We start from the raw sequence: 24,169 nt of genomic DNA, 5'->3' as shown, positions 1-24,169 counted from the left end.
GCCAAATCCTGAGCACTTTTCTTTCCTTCTCTAGGTCAATGTTCTCAATATTCACCTTAGTGTGAAAGTAAGCCAATGTTAGTTGTATTAAAATACTATATTCTGCATTCCTTACCAAGTTCAAATCTATGATCCTATGGTTCCAATAATTTAATTCTTGTTATTAAATGGAGTCTTCTCCTCATCTTCCTGCCACCAATGATGCTTCAAGTTAGAACAGATCAGTAATTCTCTAAGTGTGATCTAGGGATGCCTGGGGTCCCTAAGACCCTTTACAGGGAGGTCAAATTATTTTCATCATAATACTAATATGTTTTAATTTCTAATAGCATACATATAAATATCTAGCTGTCTACCTAGCTATCTCACAAAAACAAATCCTCTTTGAGATCCTCAACAATTTTTAAGCATGTAAGGCATGTCTTAATTCCAAAAAGTTTAAGAACTGGTCTAGATGGCCTTTGAAGTCCATTCCAACTCTGAGGATTTTGCAATTTTATTAGAAATAGTGGTCTAATTATAAAATATTTAGGATTCTACCTACCAAAACAAAGCCAAGAACTACATGAACACAACTGCAAAAACACTTTTCACACAAATAAAGTCAGATCTAAATAATTGTAAAAACATCAGTTGCTCATGGGTAGGCCAAGCTAATATAATAAAATAAATATAATATAATATAATAAAAATGACAATTCTACCTAAGCTAATTTACTTATTCAGTGTCATACCAATCAAACTACCAAAAAATTATTTTATAGAGCTAGAAAAAATAATTAGATTCATTTGGAAGAACAAAATGTCCAGAATATCAAGGGAACTAATGAAAAGAAATGCAGGGAAGGTGGTCTAGCCATTCCAGATCTTACATTGTATTATGAAGCAGCAATCATCAAAATTACCTGATATTGGCTAAGAAATAGAGTGGTGGATCAGTGGAATAGGTTAGGTATGCAAGAAATAGTAGTCAATAACTATAGAAATCTGCTATTTGATAAACACAAAGACTCCAGCTTCTGGGATAAGAACTCACTCTTTGACAAAAACTGCTGGGAAAACTGGAAAAGAGCATAGCAGAAACTAGGCATAGACCAAAGTCTCACAGGATATACCAAAATGAAGTCAAAATGGGTTCATGATTTAGATATAAAAACTGATACTATAAGCAAACTTGGAGAGCAAGAGATATTTTACCTGTCAGATTTATGGAGAACAGAAGAATTTATGACCAAACAGGAGATAGAGAACATTACGAAATGCAAAATGGATAATTTTGATTACATTAAATTGAAAAGTTTTTGTGCAAACAAAGTCAATGCAACCAAGATTAGGAGGGAAGCATAAAACTGAGAATTTTTACAACCAGTGTTTCAGATAAGGGCCTAATTTCTAAAATATATAGAGAACTAAGTCAATTTTATAATAATACAAGTCATTCCCCAATTGATAAATGGTCAAAGGATATGAACAGGCAGTTTTCAGAGGAAGAAATTAAAACTATGTATAGTCATATGAACTAAATCATTATTGATTAGAGAAATGCAAATTAAAACAACTCTGAGGTACCACATCACACCTATCAGATTGTCCAACATAACAAAACAGAAAAATGACAAATGTTAGAGAAGATGTGGGAAAATTGGAACACTAATGCATTGTTGGTGGAGTTGCAAACTGCTGCATTTTGGAGAGTAATTTGAAACTATGCTCAAAGGGCTACAAAACTGTGCATACACTTTGACCCAGCAATATCATTTCTAGGACTGTAGCCCAAAGAGACCATAAAAATAGAAAAAGAACCCACATGTACAAAAATATTTATAGCAGCTCTTTTTGTTGTGGCAAAGAACTAGAAATTGAGGGGATGCCCACCAATTAGGGAATGGATGAACAAGTTATGGTATGTGAATATAATGGAATACTATTGTGCTAAAAGAAATGATGATCAGGAGGACTTCAGAAAAACCTGGAAATACTTGTATGGACTGATGCTGAGTGAAGTGAGCGGAACCAGGAGAACGTTGTACACGATATCAGCCAAGTTGTGAAAGGACTAATTTTGATAGACGTAGCCCTTCTCAGCAATGCAAGGATCTCCAAAAGTCACACGATGCAAAATACTATCCACATGCAGAGAAAGAATTATGGAGTTTGAATGAAGATTGAAGCATATTATTTGCTCTTTTTTTTTCATTCTGTTTTGTTTTGTTTCCTCTTTCTGATGGTTCCTCTTATTGCTTCTAATTCTTCCTTACAGCATTGCTAATGTGAAAATACATTTAATAGGAATATAAATGTAGAGCCCATATCAAATGTCACACTGTCTTGGGGAGGAGGGCAGGAGGGAGAGGGAGAAAAATTTAAAACTCAAAAGTACATTGTTGAAAATTAAAAATAAATTAATAAAGAAGAAATAGTGGTCTACATGGTATGATTACAGGGACACTGGAAGGATTTTCACCTGACTTCTTCCTTCCATGATATTCCTCATAACTAATAAGGAAATGTAGTCTTCAAAATGTTTAAAAAGTGATTACCTATGAGGCTATAGTGACCGAAGGCAGCTAATTCCACTTTTGGAAAACTAATTTTTTAGGATGCTTTCCCCTCCTAACATTGAAACTTTCCTCTTTGTAATTTCTGGCCACTGCTAGATGTTCTACTTTCTGGGACCAAGTAAAACAAATTTAACTCTTATTTCACATGAAAGTCCTTCAGGTACTTAGAGACTGCTATCATGTTGTCCGAAATTTTCTCTCAAGAAAAAAACAACAGAGGACACAACATCCTGATTCATATATCTAGAGTTTGAAGGGAACTCTGAAAGAATGTAGATCAGCAGATGAAGATACTGAGGTTCAGGGTGTTTTTAGTTCACTGGAAGGTAACACTTCTACTTCCCTGAAAGGGAACATTAGCTGGTGTTAGAGTTTATAGATAAAGCTCAGAGAGATTAAGTGACTTACTTGGTGAAGTTAAGGAACTGGAGATCCTGTCCCTGATACTTTTAAAAAAGATAATCTTTTAAAAGTCAATATTGTTCATAAATTTTCATGGTCTTTTTTTTTGTAATATTTTGCGGATGGTATTTTCCTTCGGGGGAGGGAAGGCATTATATCTTTTTGCAGATTCAAGCCTTTGCTCATTTTCTATGATTAATAAGGCTGATGTCCAGCAATAGTTCATCAGTTCTTGACATTATTGCCATTTATCATTATGACCTTGAATAATCTTGACAGGTATAACTTCCCCACACCAAAAGCTGAAACAATATCTCTAGCAGACATTAAAGTGTGCTCTTTGAGAGTCACGACATTTTATACATTTCCTTGGAGTATTGTCTATTTTGAAAATCACAGAATGAAAAACACAAAACAAAACAATAAACTGTGTATGGCATGAAATACAATACTCAGCCAACATAGAACTAAATAAAAGTTTACTAAATCTAGTTTAATTTGGTTAAGGTCAGATGCCTTACGGAAGTTTTGTGTTAATAGACAAGCATATGCATGACCTATCACAAAATATAACCTTATCTAAATGACTACCTTTCCCAAGGAATTTACATAGCACTGTTGGAGGCAGATAGATGTGGCAGAAAATTCTACTCAGGTATCTGTATCAGTAAATACATGGTCAAGAATGAATTCATATGTGGAAGAAAGCTTCTTGTAATCCAATCCCAAAGTAGAGGATGAACCACACCTGCAAACCATCTTACACTAAAACAAGTACTTGAGGGGGCAGCTAGGTGGCACAGTGGATAGAGCACTGGCCCTGAAGTCAGGAGGACCTGAGTTCAAATCCGGCTTCAGACCAAACACTTGACACTTACTAGCTGTTGTGACCCTGGTCAAGTCATTTAACCCCAATTGCTTAAAAATAAAAATAAAATAAAATAAAAAAAGAAAAACAAGTACTTGACTCATGATGGAAGCAGTCTCTTTACCTTTGGTGCCCTGAGGCTTTGGATATGCCATTTCATGGATGTGGGTTCCCTTTACTGGGACCCCTCTAGTGCTTCTGGGCTTTGGGGCTCAAAGTCCATGAGGACTGTGACTCCACTTAAGGAAGGAAGATGGAAGGGATGGGAATAAGCATTTATATACCACCCAGTGTGTTCCAGGCACTATGCTAAACACTTTATGTTTTTTTAATATCTCATTTAAGCAGACTCTTTAAAAACTTGTTTTTTAATAGACTATATGCTGCTTTATAAATGATTAATAATTCTCTTTAGAAGTGGATGGATTTGCATTCACTTCAGCAGCACAAATACTGAAATTGGAATGATACAGAGAAGATTAGCATTGCCCCTGCACAAGGATGACATGCAAATTCAAAAAGTATTCCATATTTTTTTACAGCAGCTCTTTTTGTGATGGCAAAGAATTAGAAATTGAGGAGATTTTCATTAGTTGGGGAATGACTGAACAAGTTGTGGTATGTGATTGTAATGGAATACTATTGTGCCATAAGAACGGATGAACAGGATGATTTCAGAAACATCTGGAAAGACTTACATGAACTAATGCAAAATGAAGTGAACAGAACCAGGAGAACACTTCACACAGAAATATTGTACAATGATAAACTGTGAATGACTTAGGTATTCTAAGCAATACAATAATCCAAGATAATCCCAAAGGACTTGTGATGATAAATACTATCCACTTCCAGAGAAAGAACTGATGGAGTCTGAATGCAGAACAAAGCATATTATTTTTTCTCTTTCTTGTTTTTTTCATTTTGTCTGTCTTCTTTCACAATATGACTAATATGGAAATATGTTTCGCATGATTGTACATATATTATCTATATCAAATTGCTTACCATCTTAGGAAGGGAGAAAAGGAGGGAGAGAATTTGGAACTCAAAATTTTATTTTTTTTTTGATATATTTTATTTCCCCCCCAATTACATGTTAAAATAATTATTAGCATTTTTTAAGTTTTTATTTCCAAATTTTATCCCTTCTTCCCTGTCTCATCTCCCCCCTTCCTGAAATGATAAACAATCAGACATAGGTCATATGTGTGTAATCATGTAAAACTTTTCCATGTTAGTTGTTTTGTACAAGGAGACTTGAATAAAAGAAAAAGAATGAAAGAAAGTGAAATTAGCATGCTTCAGTCTGTGTTTAAACAATATAAGTTCTTTCTCTGGAGGTGGATAGTACACTTCATCATTAGACCTTTGGGATTTTTTGAATCATTTTATTACTGAGAATAGCTAAATTATTCACAGTTTTTCATTGAACAATATTGCTGTTACCGTATACAATGTTCTCCTGGTTCCATTCACTTTACTTTGCATCAGGAATTCAAAATTTTTAAAAACAAATGTTAAAAATCATATGTAATTGGGGAAAAAATAAAATATATAAAAAAGAAGTGGATGGATTCCATGGTTTTGTCAGATAGTTTCACTAGAAACCTGGTTCAGATTCTGTACCCCTTTAGTTGGTAGCTCCTATAGACAGAGATAACTAGATAAATGAATGGATGGATACCAGAATTTTTTTCAAAGGCAAACATGTATTAAATGTTTAATGTGCAGCAAACACTGGGAATACAGATGGGAAAAGCATGACATACATGTGTTCAAAGAGATCACATTATAACAGAGGAAGGTAGCACCTATATGAGGGCTCAAATGCAGGGCAGATAGAAAGGTCCAATGATTTTAGGGTGAAGCAGCAAGGTAAGTTAATGCATCTTCTTGAGTGTCATTTTCATGAATAAACCATATCTCTTTCTGATATTGGAATATTTGACAGAGTCAAGGACTTTGATGGTGAGAACTTTTCTGGGTCTTCAATACTTGTGGCAGCCAGAGGGAATGAAAGCATGTCGGGGTTATGTCTCTACAAAGGTTGCTTCCCTGGACAATGGCTTCGGGGGTGGAACTGGAAGTAGAGCAGGTGGCCTGGGGAATGTGATATTCCCAGGATTCTTGGATTGTTCAACTTGGTCTTCTTTTACCAGGGTCTGAGGAGAGATGGTGATCCAGGAATTGGTAGGAGTTTGGTCTGCTTAGAACACACCTCCTCCTGTCTCTCCCTTGAAAGATTTGCTGCTTATGTGCAAAGGCTATTACCAGCAATGTGCATAATCATTCTACTGGTTCTTAAAGTTGTGGCCGTCAGTTTCACTGCTTCACTGACTCTCAGAAGGAGTCATGCAAACAGTGGCAACGATATGGGTAGATCTCTTTTCCTTTAGTGTCTGGGTTATTAGCATCATTTCAAGGGCTGTCAAGAACTTGCTAAATTGGGTGCAGGCTCTTTATTTATTTTGCTTTAGTGTAAGAGTAAACCTTTTCCATATATTATGGATCCCATTGGCAGTGTCTTGAAATCTATGACCCCTTCTAAGAATATTTTAAATACATAAAATAAAATACATAGGATTATGAAAGAAACCACTTATAATGAAAGATGCTTATTATTTTTTAAGTTCATAAACCTTCAGTTAAAAAACAACTGATTATGAATGTTGACAATCTATATTAAAAAGTAAGAAATGGATCTCCTTTAGCTACTGTCCACCCTATATAAGTTATAAATAATTCTTGTCTCATCTAAAATCAGGCTGATAATATATGCTTCTCTATTATCCTCCACTGTTTCTTTTTTAAACAAGAGACAGGAATTACTGACACCAATAACATTTCAAAGAAAAAATTCTCTAATATTAATATCCATAATGCAGTGATTGAAGTGGTACTTCCTTCTATAGATGTCTGGTGATTTCTCACTTATTTCTTGCTTGTTTGTGTTTTTGAAATTAGTAGCAGTTAAAAGTGATATTTAAGCATCTTTTCTGAAATGATGGGTAATGACAGCAGTGATTAATTAAATAATGAAACTTTTCATAGGCCACATATCACAAAAACAATGCTGGGCTAGACTTCAAGAGATTAAGGTTACATGGCTGGCTAGAGTGGGAGAATTAGTGTGAGAACCTATGTCTTCCTACCCTCTACTAGACTATGATTCTGATTTTAAATCCTAAAAGAAAATTTGAGAAATTAGTTCTCAATTAATTCTTCCTTAAATATTCTTTCAATATCAAAAAGTCCCTGAGGAAATTTATGCTTTTTATTTCTATAGATATTGGTAATTCTCTGTTATCAACTTTCATTTCATTCTGGTTCTCTTTTTTGATTGTGTTGTGTTGCATCGCTTGGTAAAGCAACTTAAAAAACAGGAAGGAAAGTGTAGGAGCAGAAATAGTTGTTGAAGTGAATAGCAGTGACTTGGAAAAGATTTTCATTTTCTATTAATCCTCACTAATACAAATGAAGAATTTGCTTGAACAGAGGAAAGGAGCTAAGTTTAATTTGGCTGTTTATAAATTTAATTTAGCCCCAGACTTGGAAAGGACCACTACCTGGACCCAAGTCCATCACTGATTGGTATAAAGTAGAGAACCTAAAATCGATGTTGACATTTTCCCAGCCCGAAGCAGTCAGTAGGCTGCTTCCCTTAATTGGCTGCCCAACTCCTGTTTTTCCAATAGAAGTTATAATGCTCAGAGAATTGCATAAATGCCCTTCTGATCTCTTATACCTGGATGACCTACAGAGGAAAAGTTGGATATTTTCACCCTATCCCTGTCTTGTTTTCTAGATTGCTGGAGGTGAAAACAAAAAGTTCCTGAAAGAAATAACCTTCCTTATTTTTCAGGGAAAACATATTGCTAGTAAGCTCAATGCACTAATTTGAAAATCTTGTTTAGGTTTCAGAAAATGCTATCCAGACACAGTTGTATGTGCTATGTAAAACCTGTTGAGCTTTATTAGTGGTGACAGCCATAGCTATAGTAAAGAGCATGCAAACAAAATTAAATTATCTCCATTATAATGACAGGATTGCAATCAGAGAATGGAATTTGTTTTCTAATCTACTTATGCCAAAATGCTAGATACAAATCTGAGTTGCCTTTTTTCTTTCTCACAAAGATGCTCCAGGAAACTATATATAATTTGTGCTTATATTCTTTAATGAGTGCTTAGACACAGTATAGTAAAGCAATAGAATTGCAGGCAAATGCAAATTAATTACTCTTAACAGTTAAAGACTGAAATAAAGATCTATAGGCATTTGTTAGAACCTTTTCAGAATAATTGGAACAAAAATGCACATTTTTTTCTACTGACTTATTTACAGCATGGAAAAAATTAATAAAAATTGTTCATGAATATTACCACTTTTAATTTTCAAAGTAAATTTAACAGTGAACATTCTCACAGCATGAATTGATGACTAAATAATCTGTAGCATATATGAGATGATGGAATCTATAACATGTTAGATGCATGCATTCAAGAAATAGGCATAATTATTAAACACATTATATTTATGTATCTATATACATACCATTTCCATATGAATCAAAAGAAAGAGCCTAATTATTCCCTGGCAGACTAAAATGAACAGCATCATAATTAGCTTCAGAGGGTTGAATAAGAAAAGAAAAAGAAAGCTGATATTAAAACACTACAATAAGAAAAATTTCATACCAGACTATTTAGAGTTTATTTTAAGGAAAATTTCAAAACATGCAGCCAATTTCTCCTAGACCAAAAGCTATTTACTAGGAGTAATAGTATACTCTCAAATTTTGTAATACTTATCAGGCTGCTAGGAGATTAGGGACACCGATACCACATGCCCTCTATCCTGAATAATCACAAGGCAGGGGAAGTACTTGCAGACAAAACACAGACAAAACATCTCATGAGTAAGATCAATTTTAGGACTTTGGATCATAGATTTAGTTATGGAATGGAGCTTTCAGTCATCTAGTCTATCCCTTCCTTTTATAGATGAGGAAACTGAGGTCTAGAGAGGTTAAGTGACTTCCAAAAGTCAAATAGATACTAATTGCTAGAAATGTGAATCATACTTGGGCCCTGTGCCTCCAAAATCTGTCTTTTTCCATTGCGTCTCAATGCCATCCAAAGATGGTCTTGGGGCAAGAAATAGCTGGATTTACCTTCTGGCTATGTCTTCCAATTGTATTTGCCATGTACTGTCCTGGGGGTGTATAGAACAGGTGTGGCAGTCTCAAGGCCTGATTGTCTTTGACATTTAATCTTTCATATGAACAAACACTTTGAAGTCATGAGTATAAGAGAGAAATCCTACTTCCAGGGCATGAACAAACTGGTTTCTGTTAGTTCCTGAATCTGACCTCCATATCTCTACCTGATGCTACCCAGTCTCCTATACATGTCGTTTCTGTAGTCTTTATATATGAATTAACTGATTTTAAAATTTAATCCATATTAGAAGCATAGTTCTGAAAATAAATTCCTATTAAAGCACAAAAAAGAAAAGAAAAAGAAAATTCAAGGGAAGCTGGAGGACCCAGTATTCTCAAGAAACAGTTTGGAAGTCAGTGCTGGGGTTGGGGTAGAGCTCAGGACAAAGATCAAGGGAATAGCAAATTACAAAATCCAAATGTTCAAAAGAACTCATAAAATGAATCTATTCATTCATATATATTTTAGATATGATCTCAGTCTTGCCTAAGATCTAACTTGGTATTGTACTTGGAGAATTTATGATGGTGTGTGTGTTACAGAATAGCATAGCAGTGATATGGTTCTATGCTGAATTGCTTAGCAGACAGGTTTTGTACTGCCCATGAGCTAAAAAGCAAAAACATATTGGCCATACAACAGGTCGTGTGTCAGATGTGGACCCCAGAACAACCGCTGGCCTAGATAAATCCTGATAAAAATATTCTCTCTTTCTTGAGAAAGTTAAAAATGAATCAATAAATCTCTTCTATATCTCTGAGTCCCACTACAGAGCTTGTGCTCTGACAAAGTACCAAATTAAAAAACAAAATCTCCCTTCTCAAGATGACTCCTTATTACCTCCCTACCATTTTATTCCAATAAAAATATACATTGTGTGTTTGTCCTTCATTCTCAAAAAGGACCATGACATGAAGGAGATGATGATATAACTTGCAATTGACTTTGTTTTGAGTGGGGGGAACTGCGCAAAGTCACCAGCCTCACTTTCTCCTCCAGATCCATCTGGATCCAGTGACCAGACATTCATCAGAATGACTGTAGATAGCTCAGGATGCAATAGGAGACCTTGGCTCTTTTAAGTTAAGGTCTTTGCAGGTTCTCACTCTATTTTGAATTATTTTTAATATGTGGTCTACTATGGCATATCTATATATCACCTATATACATAGGTGAGCAATAAAAGTAGTTAGCAACATTTATCACAATTCTCAATTTAAGAGACAAAGTATATGCTTAAATTTAGAGAAATAAACAAACTTTTAAAATGACAAGGACAAACTTGGAGACAGGGGGAAGACAGCAGGCTTAGAACTCACAGAAAAGAGGGAGGGACAAGGGAGAAGAAAAAATGAAGATTTCCTGGTTGTTGTCTGTAGTTCCAATCAGTTTCTTAATGAATCTGCCTGGTGTCTTGTGAATTACTTTGTCACAGTGCTTGCTTCATCTTGAGGAGCCCAGAAGCTTTTCATGGCACGACCCTCCCTCCATCACTTGTGCCTCTCAACTCCCATGAAGCGTCACCATTCCATGTTTCCCTCTGCTTCTCTTCTTCCCCTAAATCCAAATATGTTTGACACTGTCTTGGAGGTTATCCTCAATAGGATTGAAATGGGCAAGGGAATCCTATTGGTGGCCTATGGTAGACCTGCACAATATGGCTGTAGGTGGGGGCCAAAATTAAAACAGCCTAAACTTCTTCGAGCAGCAGATAGGTTTTAGTGGCTCACTTTCCAAGTAAAGGCAACTAGAGACAGACTAGTGATGGTTGGTTACCACAGGTCACATGATAAACAGGAGAGGGTGTGCAGTGACTGGGGCAGGGTGAGAAATCCTTCGGCAGGCTACAAGTGGCCTATGGGCCATATGTTGTAGAGGTCTGACATATATGGTCTTCCAGAAGCTAATCTTTGCATATAATGCTGCGCCAATTACATTAAACGACAGCATTTTAAAGGGACTGTTCAATGAGATCCATGATAACTAGAGAGATGGGGTTAACAAACTGTACAAGTCCAAATTATGACATTCATTTAGGCAGCTAACAGAATGGATACTAATACCTATATTTGGGACAGGGATTATAGATGGACAATGAACTGGGCCCAAAATTGAACAAGAGAAAGAGAATAGGGCAGATTGCCTTTGACAAATGATAATAAAAATTAGGCTATGATTTCCTTGAGAGCAAGAACTGCTTTTTCTTTTGTTTTCTTTTCTTTTTGTTTGTTTTTGCTTTTCTTGTATAATCAGTGCTTGGCACGTAGGAGTCAACTTAATACGTGCTTGTTTCTTTGACTTCATTTAATACTTACATGACAATTTAGTTTTACAAAATGCTTTCTACACAACAGCTATGTAGGGAAGATAGTGTGAATATTATTATTCTTATTTCACAGATGAAGCAACTGAAGTTCACTGAGGTTAAGTGATATTTCTATCGCTACTCAGCTCCTAAGTACTAACCATGACATTGGAGTTCAGCTCTTGCAGCAGCAAGTCCAATGCTACTACATCTCAATTTGAAGGATAAAGGAGGATGAGTGCTTTTGATGAATAAGACACCAAAAATATAATATCTCTTATTACTATTGTACTTTAATATTTACAAAACTCATTATACAGTTAATTCTTTTAATCATAATGCCCCTGTGAGCAAGTATTATTAGCTTCATTTGACAAATGAAGAAACTGAGATTCTGAGGTAATGTAAATTATGAAAGACACATTTTATAGCTGGAAGGGACCTTAGGGATCATCTAGTTTAATGCCATTTTGCTGATGAAGAAACTGTAGTCAAGAGATATAGAGTGACCAGACTTATCTCATAGATTAGATAAGAGTTAAGCTTTGGACAGAAGTCATAAGTAGTTTGGGAAAGAATAACCTTGAATGTAAATTCTGACAAACACCCTCGGTGGTTTAAGGATACCCATAAGAATAGTTACCCTATTTTCTTCTCTGCCCATGCTTTGTGGGAAATGTGTTAATATTCCAGTCTGATTCCTAGTTATCTGGGATTAGGCAAGGCTGACTTGGTAAAGAGAAGGTTCCTATAGACTGGGGGAGAGAATGGCTTACAGTTAAGAGATAAAGGAAAATTGTGGTCTGGGTAGGGGAGGTCAATGGCAAAATGTATTAATCAGAAGATGTGAAGCATATATGTGGTAAGGAGATTTGCCTCATTGTGGTAGGAGTTTGCAAGATTTCTGGGCTGGGAGGAATGAATATTAAAGGGAAGGTATATGTAAAAATTATTAAAAAGAAAGGAGGAAAAGCTAATAAGCATTTTTACTATATTACAATGTCTACTGTATGCCAGGCACTACGCTAAATGCTTTGTCTCACAATAATTCTGTGACATTCTGTTATTATCCCCATTTTACAGTTGAGGAAACTGAGAAAACAAAGTTAAATCACAAAGCCGGTATTTGTCTGAAATCGGATTGGAACTTGAGTCTTCCAGAGCTATATCCACTGCCACTTAGGTACCTAAAGAAGAAGATACAAGAGTGAAATTTTTAAACTTTGTCTTTCTGCTTTTGTAAGAAGTTTCAGCTGCTCTTACTTCAATTCAATAAACAGTTAAGTACTCATGCTCCATTTGCTGATACTATTATGGGCTAGCTTAGGGGAGCTCATAGGTTATAGCTATAGCTTTATAACCATGCATTCACTAAATCTTGTGATCTTTCAACTTCCGTGGCTGTGGTGGTCACATGATCACTTTACTACTTGGTTGTACTTCATTAAATGTAGCAATACTCACTGTATATACAACTACTTTACCTGTAAACCTAATGACAAGATAATTACAAATAATTATTAATAATAATTAAAATAGTAATAATACTATTACTTTTCTGGTTGCAAGGGAAGAAATCAGCATCCATGTAATTCTCAACATTTCATTTTCAAAGGTATAGTTTTATGGGATGACATGCAGTGGGCATTGAAAGGCCAAAATTCTATTCTCAAAGTATGTAATGGCTAAAGGTGACAAACTACAATGTACTATATTTATCATAGAAATTGATAAAAAAAGAGAATGATTTTCCTAAAGATTCCTAAAGGTTTATATTTTCAAATGAAGGTTCAGGTGACACTGAACAGATTTTGATTCAAGGTACTGTAGTAATTTTGTAATGATTGCTCATAGTTATATCTCAAATCATATAAAACTACTATCATGGCATAAATCTGGAAGGCTCTCAAATCAAAAACTATCAGAAATATTTCTAACACTTAGATGTTTTTTTTTCCTGACCATTTTCAAGCTATGAACCTAAAAGCTCTGTAAAATTCAGCTACTATAGCATGTATCCAATGACAGAGCACCACTCAATTCTCATACTTGATACAAATGTAGAAGATTACTAAAATGTACAATGGAAGGCTCACCTTTCTGGGGTATGGCTCCATTAGCAGATGATGAAGTCTAAAAGAGCATTGAAGAGGTGGCATTTTTGAAACTTCTTCTTTGCACTCAGTGCGTCCTTGTTTCCTAAAATAGTTAAATGGATACTGAATAGCCACTTGTCAGGGATTTTGTTAAAGATGTTTCTGCCCAGGGACAGATTAGAGTAGATGTCTCCTAATGTACCTTCCACTTTTGAGATTCTGTGATTTTTTTCATGGAACCTCTTTAGTTGTTTATGTTCACACAGGGAAATCATGAAAAATCTGGAACTGTTCAATAAATGTTACTCCCTCCTGCTTAAAAAAAAAAAAAACAACAACAACACATGACCGCAAATTTTTCATTTCTAGAATGAATGTATAAACATTATTTTCTTCTTTATGAGAACTTAGCAAAGAATACTTCATCCTGAAATGTCACAACTATGTGAAATCTTAGGGGCTAATTATATAGGTCATGGATTTTCTTTTTAAAATTATTAATATTTTTAAAGTGATAAAACATTTATTTTTCCCTTCCAATGAGAGAAAAGAAAGAGGAGGAGGAGGAGGAGGGAGGGAGGTGAAGAACCACTAAATCACATGTGGACAGTCAAGCAAAAACTAATTCCCACATGAGTCATCTCAAAAAGGTACATTTCTTACTCTGCGTATTAGCCTATCATGTCTCTGTCATCAGAGATCATTTAGTTGATCAGAGATCTTGAGTCTTTCAAAATTGTTCATTTTTATTATATTTATGTTTTACATATATATACCATATACAAGACTATATATATGTATACACATATATGTATGTATATACATATATGTGTATTTACACACATATATGTACACACACACACATATGCTACTAGGTGGCACTATGGATAGAGAGCTGTGCCTGGAGTCAATGTCTCTTTAAAACCATTTTCCCTTATTTCTTACAACACAGTAGTATTCTATTACATTCATATACCATAATTTATTCAATCATCCTCCAATTGGTCATCTTTTTAGCTTCCAGATTTTTCCCAACCAAAAATGAGCCTATATATATATATATATTCACATACATACATACATATTATATATATATATATATATAATTAGATATTTTCCTCCTTCTTTGATCTCTTTGGAGTATAGGCCTTATGGATTTTCTAGGCTAATTTCTCTATTTTTTTTAAAAGATATAAACACTTCTCTGAGCTTTCATGGAACATTACTAGATTATGGTCAAAAGTCAAGTATTCAGAGAGAGAAGCACCAACTAGTACATGGAGATTATCTGAGGATTTTTAACCTATGTGGTCTCTCTCCCTTTGCAATCAGTAATTAATTATTTGCTGCAGATTTAAATCAATTCAACAAACATTTACTAACCACCAACTCTAGGTACTGAAATTTGGTAGAAAGATGAATAAGAAAAATTACTTTCCTTCTTGAAGTTGTTTCAGAGACTTCTGTTGTTGTTGAGTTATTTTATGGTCATGTCCAATTTTTGTGACCCCATTTGGGGATTTCTTGGCAAAGATACTGGAGTGGTTGGCCATTTCCTTCTCCAGCTCATTTTACTGATGAGGAAACTGAGGCAAACAGGATTAAGTGAATTATGCAGTTAAGTGAATTAAGGGTGAAATAGCTAGTAAGTGTCTGAGGCTGGATTTGAACTCATGAAGGTGAGTCTTCTGATGCCAAGTGTAGTGCTCTATCTGCTGTGCTACCTAGCTGCCCCATTGGGGACAGAAGTACACCACAATATATACAGGATGCCTTGGAAGAAAGAGTACCAGCTTTGGATTTAGAATACCCAGTTTCAAATTGAATTAGAATGACTGTGTAACCTGGGGAAGTGTCAAGAGAGTTCTAAGGAAAGAAAAATGAGGGTAGGGAATGGATGTTTGTCAGAGCCATGGGCCTGCTGCAATGTTTCCCTCTTACCCTTTACTTGCTCTGAGGCCCAGACATTGAATGGTGCCTCCTCCTCCATATAATCTGGATTCCTTTTTTCCTAGATTTCTTGTGAGGAGGAATACATTGCCTTTCCTTTTTCTGTTCTGCTTTCATTAAATAAAACAAACATTCCTTTAGATTTTAAGAAAGAGTTTTTACTATTAGTCATTGCAAGAAAATTGTCCTGTGTGGTGTAGCCCAGCTCAAGGGATCATAAGGAGGGTTCTCAGTATGGGATGTTTTAGACTCTGACAAGATGGCATCTGAGGCATCCTGGAGTGTGGTAACACAGGTCCATGGATGGTGAATAAGAGAGAAATAGATGCTGGAGCTTGTTTAGGGGGAAAGGTCAGCCAAAATTAGATTCCCTGAGGGCCAGTAGCAAAAAGGGGAAATAGTTGGACAGCAAAACAGAGATGGGATCAGAGAGCACAAACAGAAGCAGAGTTAAGGGCCAAAGCAGTAAGTAAATCAATGAAATATGAAGCAAAGCCCTTCAAAAAGATATGCTAAGATTCCATAGCAATTTGTTACTTTCAGTAAGCTGGGAATGATTCCAGGCTTTTAAGCTAATTTCAGATTGCCAAGGCTGACAGAATTCTTAGTCCCTTTTATTTTTGATTCCTGGTCCTTTTTCCATGTTTGGTACTACTCAGCTGACAAAGGACACTCCCTTAACTGGTCCTCCAAATAATGTGCCTTGGGCTTCATGTAATGAATCATGTGAAATGTATCATGTGATGACTTCTTTACCTATCTTGAAGATTGTAATAGCTCTGGGTTCATTTGATATATTCCCGTTGCCCTAGATCCTTGGATAAGAAACACCCTTCCCAGTGACCTCCAAAGATATAAGCATACCCCACATTGGTATGCCCAGTTCAACATTATTTTCCAGTAATATTTCCAATGAAATATAACTCAGTTTCATCATTAAAGTTATCAAATCCAACTGTAATGTCATTCAGCTGATTTCCCATTTGTAACATTTTTTTTCCTATACAACTCGATGCCCCCTGGAATATCATTTTGCTTAAAATAGTGTTTTCATGGAACCAATTAATGATGTTAGCGGAGTATGCCTGCATTGACTTAACATATACTCACTACAATGATTTGAATTTGTAAGCCCAATTATATTCTCTCCTAATAAAGACAGAAGTAGGATTATGCAAATTCTTTCTTGTACCGTTGTCATTGAAACATAATTTAGTAATGAGGGCACCTAAGTAAGAATGTTAAGATAATTAATTCAGCTAAAGTTAGAATGGAAATTCAAATGAATGGCCATTCTAGTGAGACATATAGAGTCATAGTGTCATTGCAATTAAACAGAAATGCAAAAAAGATTAGATTTGTTTTTATAGAATCATCAGTTTGGTAAGGTGTCAAGATTTTAGTCTAGTCGGTGACCCCTTTCTTGGTCGGGACTATATCTAAACTGTCCCACCAAAATGTACTCTCTTCCCAGATCCTCAGAGGATTTTATGTAGACTTTCTTGGTAACAACTTATAATGCCCAACACTCAAAATAAAAGCATTTTCCCTCATCTGAACTCAATCCTTTTTGCTGCAGCGCAAACCTATTCCTCATCTTGTATTCAGTAAAGAACAAATGTTAGCTTTGTCCAATTTCTATCATCTCTCCTACAGAATACATAGCTACAATATTTTCAGCTTTTCTTATAAATCAACTTTGCATTTCTTTTGGTGTTCTCAAGACTCTTGTAAAACTGGATACAATGACCCAAACAAAAAGGAGAAAAAAAGGGTTGAGTATAAAGGTTGAAAATACCCTTGATATAAATATTAAATAACACCCCACTATTCCCCTTTTAAAGCCATCTTTGTGCTAGAATCTATTATTGCTCCTAGTATTTTTTTCTTGTTTTCTTTCTCTGTGTGTGTTTTTAACAGAAGGAGTCTTCTCTGAGTAATCTTCTCCAATTTTTGTTTATTTCTTGACACTTTTCCCCCTTTAGGGGATTAAAATTAAGGAAAGATTTTATAAGGTACAAGCCAAATGTGAATATATAGTCTTTATTCTATTATTCTAGACACTAGGGAAAAAAACACATTTCATTTATTTTAAATACTGCATATGTACAAGCATATATGCATTTGTGTGTATATATGTTAAGATATATACAACATATGTATACACTATACATATGTGTAGATATAGTATATGTACATGTACATATATTTGTGTATTTATAAATACATATTACACTTACAAAGTACTTACTATGTATAGGATTACAAATTTTGTCATACAAAATTTGAACAAGATGAAGTCCTACTTTCATGGATTTTACAGTCTGTTAGGGAGATGAGATACCATCATGGCTGTGTGGTTGCAACTGGCTGCATCTTTAAAACTTCCTGAATAAGCATAGTCATGGCTTTACCTGTACCTAGAATAAAAAAGGACAAAGAAAAAGGCTCAGCTTCCAGACCCTTTTCTCATGGACACATGGCTCAAGTCAGGAGGTAGGAAGAAGCCCAAAACCCTTCCCATTTACTGCAAGGTGTCACTGATTTATGAGTACAATCATTTGTCCTCAATCTTGAATCCACAAAAAGTCCCAACTTTACTCAAAGAATTTTAATGACTTGGTTCTGGCTACACAGTCAGTGAAAAAAGACTGCTCCCAACCATGTCAAAGGCCCATGCAGAACATCCGTGTTCATTTTCCTGACTTCCAGAAGACAATCCCTCAGGTCTTCCACATGAGTGACACCAACTTCTCTATGCATGCACCAAACACCCACCAAAATAGGATAAGTTCATTAGGGAATTACAGAACAGAATGCTATGTAAGGTCTAAGGCAGAAAATAATGACTAATATGAGAAATCAGAGAATGTTTCAGAGTTTGAAATTTGAATTGTATTTCAAAAGATGAGCAAATGAACAAATGAAGAGGGTGACAAGCAGCATTCCAGTCAGAGTACCTGGTGAACAAAGGGGGTCTAAGGATGTAGTGTGTGGGGGAAGAGAGTAGTCAAATAGCCTAAAGGTTAGACATATAGGACTGTCAAACATCTTAATCCATTCCTTTCCCCTACCAATTTGAAGGGCTTTTCAAACTTTTACTTAATTAGCATAGTCAACAGATGTTATCTCCCCAAAGCCATTACAACATAGACATCCTAGGGTAAGACTAAAAAGCTTCCCTTGTTCAGCACAATTGACGTGGACATCAATGAAATGCTGCATAGTCAAATGCTACAATTCCTCAGTTGTCAGTTTCCCAGTGCACAGCGGCTGCACTGTTGTTTAACGTTATATCAAAACAGCCTTTGAGCAGATGGAATCAGCAGGCAAGAAGCAGCTGATAGTGATTGACAGGTTTGTAATAGTAAGAAGTGGTGCAGAATAAGATAACAGGTTGACAGTTCAGCTATTGTAGCCATAATAATAATGTTTTGTATTTATATAATGTCTTTCATCAGTAAGCACCAAGTACTGAGACATTATCTTATTAATGTTCATAAAATCTCTGGCAACTGGCCTAGAATAAAATCCTTAGGCTCAAACCTTTGCTGATTGTTATTGCTGAGTATTTATTGAATAGCCATTAAGTGCGGGATATCACATATTTGACCCCAGGATACTACATAGACTGGTTATGGCCTCACCCTAGTGGATTTAGAGTCAAATGTAGGAGACAAAAGAGAAAGACATAATCAAAACAAAGATACAGAGAGAAAGGCAGTAGCATGGTGAGTGTAAGGAGGACTGGCTTTGTCTCTTAATACCAGTGTGACTTTAAGCAAGCCACGTGTCTCTATTCCCCTCATCTGTAAAATGAGGGAATTGGATTAGATGACTTATAAGATCCCTTCCAGCTCTAAATCTACAATCCTATTTAATGATTACAGACAAAGCTGGTTTAGCTTATTCTATATATTCTGTGAGGTGTTTTCTTTCATTCTTTTTTTTTAATAATGCATTTCCATATTTAAAGTACAGTGATAATGGGTGTGCATGGTTCACTGAAATGTTAAGGTAAATTCAGTAAGTTTTTAGTGTTAAATATATTTCATTGCATTCTGTGTAATTTTTTTATAATTGTTGAGCCATATATGACACATATGATAATCCTCTACTTGATGCCTCAGAATGTAATATTTCTTGATCATGTCAGCTAATTTACTTCATTTGAATAAACTCTTATAAAAGAGTGAAAAAGAAATTCAGTGTTCAGGCCAGTCCTTGGTTTGTAGTTATCTGGCAAAGTTTCCCCGAAGAGGTGGCATTTGATTTTCATTCAATAATTAGAGAATATTTTGTTGAAAATTATAACAGAAAAAATATGAAGTCTCTTTTCATTTCTGAATAAACTCCCCCTTTGGTTATAGAATAAGACCTTCCTTTTCCAGAAGTAGCTTTCAAACTCCTTGGGAAAGATAGCATGATAAAGTGTAAAGAATGTTGAACTATCAGTTAGGATATCTGGAATCCAGCAATAAGGCTACCATAAACTATGTACGTTACTTTGGAAAAGTCACTTCACATTTCCCCCAACCTCAGTTTTATCATCTGTAAAATAATGGGGCAAGACTAAGATCATCTCTTCCAGCTCCCAAATTTTTATACTTGAGAATAAGAACAATTTCACTTTTGTCTTTTTATCCCCAGCTCCCAGAACACAGGGCCTGGCAAACAGAACATATTTAACAAATGCTTATTGAGTTGGATGATCTCTAAGGTCCCTTCTATGGCTCTCATGGAGGATAGGAGGCCTAGAAAACTGGCCTCAGAATAAAAAATAAAACCTGGATTCAGTTCTGCCTCATATCCATATTGCAAAGCTACTTAAAGTCAGTATGCTCCCAGCAAACTTTATAAGATTAAATTCCAGTTGTTGTTCACTCATTTCAGTTGTGTCTGACTCTGTGATCCCATTTTGGGTTTTCTTTACAAAGGTACTGGAGTGATTTGCCATTTCCTTCTCCTTCTCATTTTACAGATAAGGAAACTGAAGCAAACAGGATTAGGTGACTTGTCCATGGTTACACAGCTAGTAAGTGTCTGAGGTCAGATTTTAACTCAGTTCTTCCTAACTCTGGGCAGCTAAAGTGCAGTGGATGAAACACTGGGCTTGAAACCAGAAAGACTCAACCTCATGAGTTCAAATCTGACCTCAGATACTGGGCAAATCACTTAACCCTGATTGCCTCAGTTCTTCATCTGTAAAATGAGCTAGAGAATGAAATGGCCAACCACTCTAGTATTTTTTTTTCCAAGAAAACCCCAAATGCGGTAACAATTGGACACAACTGAAAAAAAAAAGACAAAAAGGTACTTAATATGGTAGAAGGAATCTCCTTACTGGTTGTCTCTACACCAATGGAATCATAGGTCTACCCTACACTATCCAAATTCTCATTTCAATTCAATATGAACACACTTAAGCTATTTTTTAAGTCATATCTTCCATATAATTAAATGGGTTTTATTTGTATAACTTTTGAAAATCTGTTTGGGAATTCATGGATACTTGGTCAAATTAAATAGGAAACTAAATAGCTGGAGTGTTGGGATTCAATATTTCAGTCAGTCACTTCTAATATTTAAAATTTTCTGACTTTCTCATTCATTTAATATTCCAGAGCTTGCATATGTATTTTAGATTGCAGACAGAAGGTTTAAACCACCAAACTCCTGCTTTAATCAATGCAGAAGAGTACTCATTTAATCTGACAAGGCGACCTACTTGTACAGAGTACTGTTCATTTAGGGGAAAAATGTTTGGAGAAAGTTTAAAGATTGGAGAAAAATGTAATTGGAAAATTATGATGTTTGCAATAGCTACAAGTGATCAGTAAGAGATTTACCATATGTTCACCTATTTCTTCCCTTCTACACAAGAATATCTTAGGATTTAGACTTATAATTAATTTCATTTCATTCAGAAAATTTGAAAATTAAAAAAGGACAGTAGCTGTCACAATTAATGAAAGAATATTCACAAGTAAGAGTGAAAGACGATCATTGTTCAAGCTTCTGCATTTTTGCCTCCCTACCTCCACCTCACACAACCCTTTTTCCCCATTTCCTGATGGAAAATGGCTTTGGATATTGGACACTGATAGCCCTGGGAAAACATGCAATACAAAGATTTCTGGCCTAAAGAAAAAAAAAGATGGAAGAGCGAGACTTAATAGCAGTTTCTAAGGATTTGAAAAGCTATTTGTAGATAAGAGATTAGATTTGTTCAGATTGACTAAAACCCCAACTAGGGCAATGGGCAAAAGCTGCAAAGGGTCATTTTTAGGCTTGGTGTGAGGAAATGTTTCTTGACAATTAGAGCAATGCCAAAAGTGGAATGAGCTGTTTTGGGATATATTGTTTAACCTCACTGGAGGTCTTCGAACAAAGGCTGAAAGACCACATACTGAAGTTATAGTAGAGATTTCCATATAGAAATGGGTTGGATTAGATGGTCTATGAGGTCATTTCAGCCATTCAGTTCTGTGATTTTATGAAACTGTCATAATTGCTATAATAAAATAAAATGCATCATGTTAAATACTCAATAATGCTCTTGTTTCTTTTGATTTTTTTTGCTTCCAATGTTTAAGATGACCAGGCCAATCCTAGGTCTATTAGGAAGCTTCAGTGAAAGTGTATTTGGAGGGGGCAGAGCCAAGATGGCAGAGGGAAAGCAGTGACTTGCTAGAGCTCTCCCCCAAACCCCTCCAAATACCTACAAAAAATGGCTCTAAACAAATTCTAAAGCAGCAGAACCCACAAATAAAACAGAGTAAAACAAATTTCCAGCCCAAGACAACCTAGATGGCTGATCAGAAAGGTATATCGCGCTGGGCTGGGAGAGGATCACAGCTCAGCGTGGGCACGCAGGCCGCAGCAACCCTGGAGCAGGCCTCAGAGGACTGAATTGTGGGCAGCTGTGGTGGTTTCCAGACTTCTCAACCCATGAACACCAAAGACAACTTAGAAGGTCAGTGAGAAAAGTCTGCTACTGTGGTGAGAGAAGAAAGTAGATCTCAGCTGCCCCAAGAGCAGCGACTGGCTTCTGAGCTTCCAGGCCACAGACTGAGGGGGAATTGAGTGGCTGATCAGAGGGGGATTGCAAGGATCTCTTTGCCAAGGCTGAGGCAGGAATCTCTTGCTTTACCTGTGCTTCGATCTGGGTCACAGTTCTGAGGGGCGGTCCTGGGGCGAGGAGGAACTCTGGCGTGGTGAAACTTGTTGTGGTGGTGCAGAGGAAACACCTCGCCCCTTATTATAGCACCTCGGAAGAACTGACACTTTTCAGGTCCCTAGAAGTATCTCTGAAAATAGCTGTACAAACCCCCAAAGCTTGGGACAGTACATTCTCCACATTTGAAACAGATTCTTACCTTAATGAAGAGTTTAAAACTCAAGTAATTGGTTGGGATCATGAGCAAGCAGCGCAAAAAGAGTCAGACTATATTATCTTACTTTGGTAACAAAGAAGATCAAAACATACAACCAGAAGAAGACAACAAAACCAAAGCTCCTTCATCCAAAACTTCCAAGAAAAATATGAATCAGTCCCAGGCCTTGGAAGATCTCAAAAGGGATTTTGAGAAGCAAGTAAGAGAAGTAGAGGAAAAACTGGGAAGAGAAATGAGAGTGATGCAAGAAAATCATGAAAAGCAAGTTAACAGCTTGCTAAAGGAGACCTAAAAAAACACTGAAGAAAATAACACCTTAAAAAGTAGCCTAACCCAATTGGCAAAAGAGGTCCAAAAAGCCAACGAAGAAAAGAATGCTCTAAAGAGCAAAATTTGACAAATGGAAAAGTCCAAAAGATTACTGAAGAAAATACTTCCTTAAAAATTAGAATAGAGTAATTGGAAGCTAGTGACCTTATGAGAAATCAAGACACTGTAAAACAAATCCAAAAGAATGAAAAATTAGAAAACAATGTGAAATATCTCATTGGAAAAACAACTGACCTGGAAAATAGATCCAGGAGAGAGAATTTAAAAATTATTGGACTATCTGAAAGCCATGATCAAAAAAAGAGCATCATCTTTCAAGAAATTATCAAGGAAAACTGCACTGATATTTTAGAACCAGAGGGCAAAATAGAAATGGAAAGAATCCACCGATCTCCTCCTGAAAGAGATCCCCAAAGGAAAACTCCTATGAATATTGTAGCTGAATTCCAGAGTGCCCAGGTCAAGGAGAAAATATTACAAGCAGCCCGAAAGAAACAATTCAAGTATTGTGGAAACACAATCAAGATAACACAAGATTTAGCTACTTCTACATTAAGGGACCACAGGGCATGGAATATAGTATTCTGGAGGACAAAGGAAATAGGATTACAACCAAGAATCACCTACCCAGCAAAACTGAGTATAATTCTTCAGGGGAAAAAATGGTCATTCAATGAAATAGAGGACTTTCAAGCATTCTTGATGAAAAGACCAGAGCTCAATAGAAAATTTGACTTTCAGATACAAGATTCAAGTGGAACATGAAGAGGTAAACAGAAAAAAGAAATCATAAGAGACTTATTAAGGTTGAACTGTTTACATTCCTGCATGGAAAGATGATATTTGTAACTCATGAGACCTTTGTCAGTATTAGGGTAGTTGGAGGGAAAATTATATGTATGTATATAGATAGATAGATAGATAGATAGATAGATAGATAGATAGATAGATAGGTAGGTAGACAGACAGACAGACAGACAGACAGACAGACAGACAGACAGACAGATAGATAGATAGATAGATAGATAGATAGA

At 35.8% G+C, this 24,169-nt stretch overlaps 1 non-coding gene across 1 annotated transcript; it reads left to right on the top strand.

Moving 5' to 3' along the window:
* Positions 1-4,260: 4,260 nt before the first annotated feature.
* LOC114028211 lies at positions 4,261-4,367 on the top strand. Its single transcript, XR_003567334.1, has one exon. It is a non-coding gene; the product is annotated as a U6 spliceosomal RNA (small nuclear RNA).
* The last annotated feature ends 19,802 nt before the right edge of the window (positions 4,368-24,169 follow it).

The sequence above is a fragment of the Vombatus ursinus genome, unplaced genomic scaffold, assembly GCF_900497805.2.
Source record: "Vombatus ursinus unplaced genomic scaffold, bare-nosed wombat genome assembly UNPS02014872.1, whole genome shotgun sequence".
NCBI classification, from domain to species: Eukaryota; Metazoa; Chordata; class Mammalia; order Diprotodontia; family Vombatidae; genus Vombatus; species Vombatus ursinus.
Note: the sequence above shows the minus strand (reverse complement) of the source record. Positions and strands in the feature narration are given on the sequence as shown.